Raw genomic sequence first — 12,350 nt, forward strand, 5'->3', positions numbered from 1 at the left:
CTAAACCCGTTAGCTCCTTTCTGTTATCCATCACATCTCCACGTTCGACCAACTTCACTGCGCTGATTCAATTCTACCAATGTCAAACACAGCCACACACACACGTACACACACACACACACACACACACACACACACACACACACACACAGAGAGAGAGAGAGAGAGAGAGAGAGAGAGAGAGAGAGAGAGAGAGAGAAAGTCAGCACAAGACGTTGTGTTGTTGTGTTACCAGTTGCTAACCTAGTACTCTGAAACGATCAGTATGCTGAGATAAATTCGACAGCTAAGCTTATCGAACGCTTTGGTAACTATGTGACGTGCGTCACTTCTCACTCTCCTCGAAGTTTACTAACTACACCTCTTTACCAGCTTCGGGTTTGTTTAGGCTATGCAGCTAACACAGTTTGTGACAGCTCCGTCACAGTAGTCAGATGGCTTACAAAGTACCTCAAAGAACACGCTTGCACGAAGTACGACAAACGATTTGTCGGCATAGATCATCATTCATCCCCACCGTCATATCACTTTTCTGCTTCTGCATCTACTCCTTTTGAACCACCTTACAACGTGTGGTGGAATGTACACCGGTCCCATTAGCATCGCATCCTTCCATTTCCGTTCGTGAACGGTAGGCGGGAACAGCGGCTATCCGTGGTACTGTATTTAACGTTGAATTACTATAGTTAATACTACCACTTGGAGTCCGCGAGGTACGTGTGCGAGGAATCAATGCGTTTCCGCCAATACAGTGAAGAGGCAAAGAAACTGGCACACCTACCTAATATCCTCTAGACCCCTCCCCCCCCCCCCCCCGAGCACGCAGAAGAGCCGCAACACGACGTGGCAATTACTCAACTAATGTCTGAAATAGTGCTGGACGGAACAGACAACATGACTCCTGCAGGGCTGTTCACAAATCCGTAAGAGTTCGAGGAGGTGAGGATCTCTTCTGAATAGCACGTTGGAAGGCATCCCAGATATGCTCAATAATGTTCATGTCTAGGGACTTTCCTGGAGCCACTCTCTAGCAATTCTGCGCGTGTAAGGTGTCGCATTGTACTGCTGGAATTGCCCAAGTCTTTCGAGATGCACAGTGGACATGAATTGATGCAAGCGATCAGACAGGATGCTTAGGTACGTCTCACCTGTCACAGTCGTATTTACACCTATCAGGAGTCCCATACCTCTCCAATTGCACACGCCCCACACCATTAAAGAGTCTCAACCAGCTTGAAAAGTCGTCTGCTGACATGCCGGGTCCATTGAGTCATGAGGTTGTGTCCATATTCGTACTCGTCCATCTGCTCGATACAATTTCAAACGAGACTCGTCCGACCAGGCAACATGTTTCCAGTCGTCAACAGCCCAGTGTCGGTGTTGATGGGCTCAGCCAAGGCGTGAAGCTTTGTGTCGTGCAGTCGTCAAGGGCATACGAAAGCCTTCAGTTCCGAAAGCCCATCTCGATGACGTTTTGTTGAATGGTTCGCACTCTGAAACTTGATGATGTCCCGCCACTGACACCTTTTTCCGGCCGCAGCTATGATAGAGATTCGATATTTTTCCGTATTCCTGATATTCACGGCCGGCCGGTGTGGCCAAGCGGTTAAAGGCGCTACAGTCTGGAACCGCGTGACAGCTACGGTCGCAGGTTCGAATCCTGCCTCGGGCATGGATATGTGTGATGTCCTTAGGTTAGTTAGGTTTAAGTAGTTCTAAGTTCTAGGGGACTGATGACCTTAGAAGTTAAGTCCCATAGTGCTCAGAGTCATTTGAACCACTTGATATTCACCACTCACTCGTGAAATTGTGGTACGGGAAAGTCCTTACTTCGTTGCTACCTCGAAGATGCTGTGTCCCATCGCTCTTGCGCCGACTATAACACCTCGTTCAGACTCACTTAAATCTTGATAACTTACCATTGTAGCAGCAGTAACTGATCTAACAACTGCCCGAGACACTTGTCTTATATAGGCGTTGCCGACAGCAGGGCCGTATTCTGTATTTGAATGCACACGCCTATACCAGATTCTTTGGCGCTTCACTGTAGATCTGTCGGATGGACACCTCAAGGCTCGTAGCCACCATGGGGCTACTTAAGGGGAGTAGACTTATTGCTGGCACTGGTTTTCATCTTCTCCCTCCACCTCTGACATAACGCCACGAACACAACACATCACAGTATAACGAGTGACAGTTATACACACGACACAGATAACATTAGGCATTTCATATTAGGTGAGAGGAAGGTAACGATAAACCATCTCAACCACTGTCTCGCTACGACGGCCGTCAGGACTTAAACGTCGCACGCTTCCTGAGTATGGGACTGGCGTTTGATTCTCTTTCATTGGGCCATCAGATTTCTGTATGGTTTGATGTGTCCCGTCACGAATTCGTGTCCAGTGCCAACTTCACCATCTCAAAGCTATGCTTGCACCCTACATCCTCCATTATTTGTTAGATATATTACACTCTCTGATTATTCCTACAGTTTTTACGCTCCGCGCCTCCATTACCATAGAAGCTAATTTTTGATATAGTGACAAGTGACAAATCGTTCTGTTCCTTCTTCTTTTCAATGTATTCGACATTTTCTTGTCCCCGCGGATTCTTTGTAGAAGCTTCTCACGTCTTAGCAGTCCATCCAGTTTTGAGAATCCTTCTATAACGCCGCATTTCCAACTCTCTGACTTCCTTGTCTACTGATGTTCCCACATTCCATGATTCACTTCTATAGCATCATCTTCTCCAAACTTAGATTCTCAGAAATTTATTGCTCAAAATAATACGACTGCGTGATATTACTAGACATCATATGGCAAGTATGACTTCTTTGTCTGTGCTGTCTTGCTTCTAATGGCTTTCTTGGTAAGTCCTTGTGTTGTTTTGTTTCAAACGCAGCAGAATTATTTTACTTTTTCTACTTTGTGGTCCCTAATTACGTTCTTAATAATATCGCTAATCTGTTTTGTTCTGTTCCTCATTAATATCATCATTCTTCCATTTACTCCCAATTCATGATGTGTGCTCACTAGGTTGTTCGTGCATTTCAGTAGTTCCTTCTCACACTCTCAGCATTGTAAGTCGTCATCGAATCTTATCAGCGATTCCGTTTCATGGTAAATTTTGATCCTATTCCTGAACTATCATTTAATTTCCGTCTATACTTTTTCGATTTATAGATCAAAACAACAGAGGCGAAATACTACATCGCTGTCATATACTCTGGTCTTCTGTTACTTATGTTTCCTCTTGGTTCCTGCACACATTGTATATTTTCAGTAATTTCCTACATCACACACTCACGTCCTGAGAATACCGAAAATTTTGCAGTAGTTTACATCTGAGCGCTTTTCCAATGTCGACAAATACTCTGAATGTATCTTTATTGCTACGGTCGCAGGTTCGAATCCTGCCTCGGGCATGGATGTGTGTGATGTCCTTAGGTTAGTTAGGTTTAAGTAGTTCTAAGTCTAGGGGACTGTTGACCTCAGATGTTAAGACTCATAGTGCTTAAAGCCATTTGTGTCTCTATTTTAATTGCCTTGAATGAATGCAGCAAGCGGCTGCTTGAGTGACGTTTGTATGTAGCGTCTAGTACTATGCTTTCGGGGCCACATAGGGCGGAATCTTTATCACTGAGTTTGGACAGAAATGCGGTTACCAACGTAGCTGGTCATTCATAAATGGGGGAGTTCAATAAGTAATGCAGCGTGTTCTTCTTTCTCGGCCGATTTCTGTTGAGAAACTGTAGAATCTTTTGTGGGATAGTCCAATATACAGGCTTTATCCCCTCCAGTTTAGTTCTGATAGTTCGCGGCGCTTGTCATGGCCTTCAAAGTAGTCCCTGTAATTGAGGTGGATTCCGAGCAGAGAGCTGTCATTTGGTTCCTTTTTTCCAGATAAGAGAGCAACTCAGATATCCGTAGTCACTTACAGAATGTCTATGGAGACCTGGCAGTGAGTATAACGCATGGTGAGTCCTTGTGTGAAGCGTCTGTTACCATCGCAAGAAGGTCGCGCAACTTGTTCCATCTCCTGCCTGTCACACACAGTTGTGACTCCCGCTACGTTGGAACGTGCGGACACTCTAATGGTGACCAACAGATCACATACAAACACCTCGCTGATCAGTTGGACGCCTCTGTCGGTAGTGCTGACACACTCGTCCACCATTTGGGTTCCTCGCCGCCTATTAGAAAACGTAAGGAGCCTTGAAGGACCATTTGTGTCAAAGCACCTACACGTTACGAGACTAAGAGCGACAATTTTTGTCGTACATCGTCACAGGTGACGATACAAGTTCGAATAGGAAACGAAACGGAAATCCAAGGACTGGACCCCCAAAATCTCATTCCGGAAGAAAAAATTCAAAGCCGCACTATCAGCAGGTCAGATCATGGCGACGGTCTTGTGAGTCTCTGAAGGGGTTATTCTGTTTGGTGTTTTCCCTCGTGGTGCAACGATCAACTCTGAAGTGTACTGTGCTACCCTCAAGGACTTGAAAAAACGACTTCAGCCTGTTCGTCGCCAAAAATGGATACGAGCTTCTCCTTCTTCACGACAACCCAAGTATTCACAGAGGATCTCAGAAAACTTCGTTGGACTGTTGTTCCTCCTCCACCCTACAGACAGAATCTCGCGACATCCGACTTCCATTTGTTTGGCCCAATGAAGGATGCACTCCGAAGAAAGCAGTACGTGGGTGAGGTTATTAATGCAGCGAGAAGTTGGTTCTGACATCGACCAGTAGAGAGTTGTACCATTCGAGCACAAATGTCTTCCCTGTAAAGTGGCTTAAGGTCGTCGCATTGAACGGAGACTGTGTTGGAAAATACGGTTTTGTAGCGAAAAGAGTGGGGAATTGTGCTGGCATAAGCTGGCGCCAACACACCATGCGGCATAGAGGTCATAAGAAGATCGATCGAGCCGCGCGGGATTAGCCGAGCGGTCAAAGGCGCTGCAGTCATGGACTGTGCGGCTGATCCCGGCGGAGGTTCGAGTCTTCCCTCGGGCATGGGTGTGTGTGTTTGTCCTTAGGATACTTTAGGTTAGATAGTGTGTAAGCTTAGGGACTGATGACCTTAGCAGTTAAGTCCCATAAGATTTCACACACATTTGAACATTTTTTGAACATCGATCGAGTCGAATGACATATTCATTCACTGGAAACGGACCGCCAACGCTCTCTCGGCCGACAGTGTTTAGATAGCCGCCGCGGAGGGGAGGAGCAGTAGATCATTCCAGCTAGCTCGACTTAGTAGGAGCCTGTTGCACGTAGTGAGTTCCAGCGTGTTTCCGAGTCGGAGTCGCAGACGTAGCCTCTAGCACAGAGACAGGCAGCATATAGCAACCATACAGTGATCATAGTGGACTTCTCCTTAACCAGCAGTGAGGCTCAAGTGGACTAAATAGGAGAGCTTGTACCACAGTACATGGAAGCTTAAGTTAAGAAGCTCATTGTTTATTAATAAAGAACCCAGCTCTCCTTGCTTCCCATGGTACAGCTCTACAGAGGCAACAAGACGACATAAAAGCTGGTAATGAAGCTTCAACAGTAATGAAATGGAGTGCTGCACTGTTGAATAAAATCAACCTGCATTCAGAAAAAATAAATGTGTTGCATTGTTTGTTCAACTCACCTCGTAAATCGCGCAAGAGGACAAATTTACAAATTTAACTAGCTGCCAGAGGCCGTGTACCACTTGTAATATAATACTCAGAAGGTATTCCTGGACAACCTCTGTAAGTTTTCCGGTGGAGTTCCGCTTTACCCTGTATAAGTGACTGCTAGACTATAACTAAAAAACTTTACATATAAATAGAAGTTGGAGGGAGGAGGGTGGGGAGAAAGGAAAGGCAGGGAAGAGATTACTGATGTCAACTGAATCCGAACATTTCGCATAATCAGCGGTGATGAATGAAATTTGTACCGGACCGGTACGCCTCAAGGCCTACCCACATTCCCACTGATGGCCACCTATCCACAGACCTGTCCATTTGCTCCTTGCTCGCTACTCAGAGATTCAAGGAGGAGGTCGGTCGTACATGTGCATCCGCAATGAAGAAGATGGCTCTATTGACAATCTAGGCGAATCAGATATATGAACGCGTGATGTCCAAGCAGAATCTGCATCTGCGATACATTCTATGTAAGCTGAAGGTAGTGTGTGGGGGGAGGGGGTGGGGGATGGGAAAGGAAAGAAAGGGGAGGGGTTACTGATGTCAGTTGCGTCAGGATCAGCGGTGACGAGTGAAAATCTGTTCTGGACTGGGATTCGAACCAGGGATCTCCTGATTAGTAGGCAGGTGTGTAAACCGCCACGCTTTCATACACTGAAGCGACAAAGAAACTAATATAAGAAAGCGTATTGAGACACACAGATATACCAAGAGGTAGAGTACGAGGCTGCGGTCGACAATGCCTTTATACGACAACAAGAGCCTGGGGTAATTGTTCGATCGATTACTGCTATTACAATGGCAGGTTATCCAGATTTAAGTGAGTTTGAAAGTGGTGTTTTAGTCGGCGCACGAGCGACTGGACACAGGATCTCCGAGGCAGCGATGGAGTGGAGAATTTGCCTTACGACCATTTCACGAGTGCACCCTGAATATCAGGAATCCGGTAAAACATCAAATCTCCGACATCGCTGCGGCCGGAAAAAGACCCTACACCAACGGGACCAACGCTGACTGAAGAGAATCATTCAACGAAACATCATCGATATAGGATGCCGACGGCCCACTCGTGTACCCTTGATGACTGCACAGCACAAAGCTTTACGCCTCTCCTGGGCCAGTCAACATCGACATTGGGCTACTGATAACTGGAAACATGGTGCCTGGTCGGACGACTCTCGTTTCAAATTGTATCGAGCGGATGGACGCGTACGAGTATGAAGACAACCTCATGAATCCGTGGACCCTCCATGTCAGCAGGAGACTGTTGAAGCTGGTGGAGGTTCTTTAATAACGTGGGGCGCGTGCAGGTGGGGTAATATGGGACCCCTGATACGTCTAGATACTACTCTAACAGATGACACGTTCGTGAGCATCGTTTCTGATCATCTGCATCCATTCATGTCCATTATGCATTCCGACGTGATTGGGCAATTGCAGCAGGACAATGCGATCCCCCTCAGGTGCAGATTTGCTACAGAGTGGCTCCAGGAACACTGTTTTGAGCTTAAACACTTCCGCTGCAGTCCTAACTTCCCAGACATGGATATTATTGAGCACATCTGTGATGCCTTCCAACGTGCTGTTCGAAAGGCATCTCCACCCGCTCGTACTCTTACGGATTTACGGACAGTCCTGCAGGATTCATGATGTCAATTCCCTCCAGTACCACTTCAGACATTAGTCAAGACCGTGCCACATCGTGTTGCGAGACTTCTGTGTGTTCTCGGATGCCATTCACGATATTAGGCAGGTATACCAGTTCCTTTGGCTCTTAAGTGTATAATAGATTCGTTTAGATGGGCAATGGATCCACCTTCCAGCACTGAATATGCACAAGTCGGACCTGCTGCGGGAATCTCCGAATAGCAGGAATGTAGGAAATGGGCAGGGACTGCAGACAGGTGGCGCTCGCTGTGACTGAGGGTCAGCCGTGAGGAGTGTCGACATAGTCAGCGCAGTTGCTACGAATACTGTATCCACAGTTCGAAGCCAGGTCCTGTAAACATTTTTACACATCACCACTGATTCCGCGTAATATCCCGTCGCAGCTGACCTCAGTAATCCCTTCCCCTTTCTCCCACCCCTCCCCCCTTCCCATCTCACTTTACATAACACTTATAACAGCTGCGGATTCCGCGTGGTGTCCGAAAAAACAGACATCACATAAGTAAGAATCTCTCCACGAAATCATTTGTATCAGGAGAACTAGATCAGCAGGATGTGAAATTTTGAAAGCAGGACTGAGATACTGAAGAAATGAAGATGCTACGCGCGAAAGGAAGCGTAGTAGATGGCTCACCTGGTAAGAATGTTTACCATGAAAGGGAAGGACGGGGTTCGAGTCTCCTTCCGGGATGCGCTGTTAATTGCAGCCGAATTTCCATTGTAAAATATTAGTCTGCTATAGATAAATTTTCGTTTGTTTAATTGCTTCCTTCTTCTTAAAAAAATCAGTGTTAAATAAAGCACAGTATGCCTCAAAACTTAAATGCATATTAGATTGTTTACTGGGGGACTGATCGATTACTCATTGTTTACGGTTTTATATTTGAATTTCAGCCATACTTGTATACTGACTTCGAAACCTGTATGTTTCACATAAATTCGGAGTTTTCCAAATACTTTAATCATCTCGCAGCAAATCATTCCACAGGCAGTTAGACAGAAAAATCAGTTGCTAATGTATGTATTGTTCACGACAATAAAGTAGACCACTTACTTTTCTCGAGCAGGCGAAAACAAGCACCACGTATATTCCTGAAACAAAAAGAGATTCCCTTTATTTTGTGAATTGTAACAGGTTCTAGTTAAAACAGAAAGTTCTGACGTGAATCACAGCCAGGTTTGGAGTTTTACTTTCATACGGAATAGGTATGCATAAAATACATATGACTGAACTAAAAATACAGTAGTTACAGAGGAGTGAAGGATTACGTAAGGCAGTCTACTTGGTAATAGGTACAGAATTCTCACAAAATGACAAACTCTGCACAGTTTCACTACACTGTAGTTTTGTGTAGAAATACTAATACAGTACAAAACTAAAACAAGAGCATGATGTAACCCGCACTCTGTTTAACGATTAGATAAACTGTAACATACCGTGGTTTTTTGTCTTCAGTGTATGTGGCAGTATGTTCTATTAGACGTCGTTAATTAGTTTAGGCAACTTTCTAAGTTCTCGCCACCGTTAACTAAAATATTTTAATTTGAATAAGGTGAAAACTATGAAATATGACGTCGAAGTAAAGGGAAGAGAGCATCTTGTGTAGAGTAGTATCGTATATATGTGAAGTAGGAAACAAATTATTGATGGTATTCATAACTAAAAAAGTACAACAAGTAGCTGTAAATGGCAAGTACCATTCGAACTCCTAAGAAAATGTACAAGTTCCTTCGTCGAGTGTGTCTGATATGACCTGCTGACTCACACTCTCTCTTACAATGAAGCGACGTACTGTAGCAGCTCTAGCCGACGATTTGAACACTGGTCGTCAAATAACGGCAAAATGGCTTCTCAACTATTCTTATTTTATTTTCCACTCAAGAATATTAGAAAGAGATGTCAAATAACTTTTCAAATGTTTGATTACTCTTTGATTAGGGAGTTGCACTCAGAAAATCAGCCTTTACATCCATAAAAAGAAGGGGAGCAATAACTATCAAACTGTTGAAAAGTCAGAAAGCTGATGCGGAACCAGTAACTCACGCATCAGTTTTCTCTCATACTTGTAGGAGTAACCAACCTTGGACTCTCGATTAAATGATTATGATAGATCTATTATCAGAAATTAAGGACTCAAATAAACTGATATAGTTAATAAAAGCTTCTGATAGAGATGAAAGAAGCTCACGTAATCAATTAATGCGATAGTACGGGAATTAGTGGAAAAGCAGCCTTAAACCGTACAAATTTTACTGCTTATTGGACCAGCAATCGCTAGTCGGTAACAGGAAAGAGTCACAATAAATGCTGAAATCAACGTGAATGAGAGAGGAATCCTGTCACTTCGATGGTATGAGAACAGCGGAACATTGTGCGCTTCTTGAGTAGCAATATAGATCACTTCATCATCCAGTAATACTCTGAAGCTATCATCATTATATCTTTGAATCGAATTGTCGCAACTAGCGACCACCAAGATGTTTAAATAGTATGCTCATCGAAATTTAGCAGCCTTTCTTAAACTTCTCAGGCTTCAACACCTGAGAACATTTAGTCAGTTTAGTGTTATTTAACGTCCCGTCGACAACGAGGTCATTAGAGACGGAGCGCAAGCTCGGGTTAGGGAAGGATGGGGAAGGAAATCGGCCGTGCCCTGTCAAAGGAACCATCCCGGCATTTGCCTGAAACGATTTAGGGAAATCACGGAAAATCTAAATCAGGATGGCTGGAGACGGGATTGAACCGTCGTCCTCCCGAATGCGAGTCCACCCTGAGAACACTGCTACAACTTGGCACCTATACTGTAAGTCTGTGTGGACTTGAGATTGACTGCGTCCGCTGTAGAAGCACATGTTGATCTCTCAAAGGCATTCTGAAATGTGAAAGCCACTGCTCGCCTTGAGTGCTTCATAAAACACCGGCTTCCAAAGATAGAAGTATCCGGTCCAAAGTAACATTACATTTTACGGTAAACATGTGTCTTTTGCAGCAGTTCCAAAAGTACTACCTGAAACGTCAAGTTGGCTCCCAAATGCACCTTCAAATGTCCAACATTACTTCACAGGTATATGCACGAACATTAAAGCGTTTAAGTTCATACGAAGACTTTGCTTAATGCGCATCGCCACCTTGCTGAACTTAACTAGGTACCGACTTGCAAATGCGAGGGAAAATTCATATACACCTATGCAACATCATAATCTGATTACAAAGTCTCAGCAGCCCTCGCATCAAGCATAAAATGTTATGAACATTTGTATGTTTTTTAGACATTTATGATCCTAAATTACCTCTAAACCTCAAGTTCTTCCTTCTCTGTACTGGTAGCAATTATTATTTTTTATCATTATACTGCCATGCCATGGATGTTGGGCATCACAAGATAAGAGAGGTCCAAATGCGGGCAGCAGATGTACAGTATTAGCAATAATAAGAGGAAAACTATGTGGAGAAGTGAAAGAGCAACAGAGGAAAAATTTGGGAATTTGTGGCAAGGTCTTACGGGACCAAACTGCTGAGGTCATCGGTCCCTAAGCTTACTCACTACTTGGTCTAACTTACACTAAGGACAACACACACATTCCCATGCCCGACGGAGGAATCGAACGTCCGACGGTGGGAGCCGCCCGGACCGTGACAAGACGTCTGAGACCGCGCGGCGGAACAGAGCGAGAAGAATAAAAAACAAAAAAAACGAGGGCTAATCTGAAGGAGGACCCAATAGGGCGCTAAATGGAAACAACTGCGAAAATTAAAACAGCTTTATTTGCAGCCTTCCAGCTAATCTTCGACATACTCGCCGCTCCGATTTAGGCGTATATCATAACGTTGAACCAACTTTCAAATAGCCTGTGCTCTCCGTCACTTTTCTGCTCTAATCTGCAATTCGTTGTCTACGTCAAAATGTTGTCTTCACCGCCAGCGGTTCATGTGAGCAGATACGAATCTCAGGGGGAGCCAACTACTGGCTGTAATGTGGGTGATCAACACTTCCTGTCGAAAACACTGCAGGAGCATCTTCATACTCCTGCAGATTGTGGACGAGAATTGTCATGAAGAAAGAAACGCATGACAGTTATGTTATGTGGGGAGCATGACATCAGGAGAAATCTCTCACCAGGCACTCATTTTTGGCGGGATACACTACCTCTTAGGCATTTTTATGTGATCACCGTGCATTCAGAATTGAAAAGTGTGACGTGACTCGATCGGGGGGGGGGGGGGGGGGTGTACTAGAGAAACCGCCTAAGACATCTGGATTTTTCAGTGTGGGTTCCATTCCGTGATTCATCGGACCTTATTATCCGGAAAGCCCTCATAAGATGTGATACTAGAGAATAAGGAGTTGTAGGAGGAGGGAGAGAAATAGGAGAAAGAGCAAGAGGAGGAGGTATTATCCACTAGAGAGACCTATAGAATAAACAAAGAGTAAGTTGGAGGACAATAAAAGTGGGTAAGTGATTTAGGATTTGAAAAAGGAGCACAAAGGGTTAGGGTGTGGATGTATAGAAGGGAGGACAGCAGGAGTATCATAGAAGAAAGCAACAAGATATGAAAATGAAGCAGAAAATGAAAGAGGTTAGATAAGAGGTTGAGGAGGAGGATAATTAGGAGAATAGATGACAATGCAGAATAGACATACGAGTATGTATTGTATTCACAGTTACGAATATGATCCAACTACCGGTATATAATGGAATGACAGCAATGAAAATTTGTACAGATTCCGAATTCGAACCCGGATTTCAAGTTTTGCGCGAACGCTCGCTTCACTGGTTCGGCTATCTGAAAATGACTCACAGGCAGACCCAAAGTTCCACGTGTCGTTGTCCGTGTGCCGTACCTGTAGTCGTACATGCCATTAATGCTATTCCGTACAGGGGAGTCATTCTGTTCGTAAGTTGCAGGCCTGGTAACGGCCGATATATGCGATACTGATGTATTTGTGTAGTGAAGAAAAACGATGCAACGTTGTTTCGGAGTAGGAACGATGGCG

General features: G+C 44.6%; 1 protein-coding gene across 1 annotated transcript in view; it reads right to left on the minus strand.

Annotated features, from left to right (window-relative positions):
- Nucleotides 1-12,350, minus strand: part of LOC126106385 (connectin) — a 749,467-nt gene that overhangs the window by 338,613 nt on the left and 398,504 nt on the right. The window contains exon 3 of the mRNA XM_049912650.1: nucleotides 8,408-8,445. The gene's annotated coding sequence lies outside the window, so the exon portion shown is untranslated. The remainder of the gene's footprint in view (nucleotides 1-8,407; nucleotides 8,446-12,350) is intronic.

This window comes from Schistocerca cancellata, chromosome 10 (assembly GCF_023864275.1).
Source record: "Schistocerca cancellata isolate TAMUIC-IGC-003103 chromosome 10, iqSchCanc2.1, whole genome shotgun sequence".
Classification (NCBI taxonomy): Eukaryota; Metazoa; Arthropoda; class Insecta; order Orthoptera; family Acrididae; genus Schistocerca; species Schistocerca cancellata.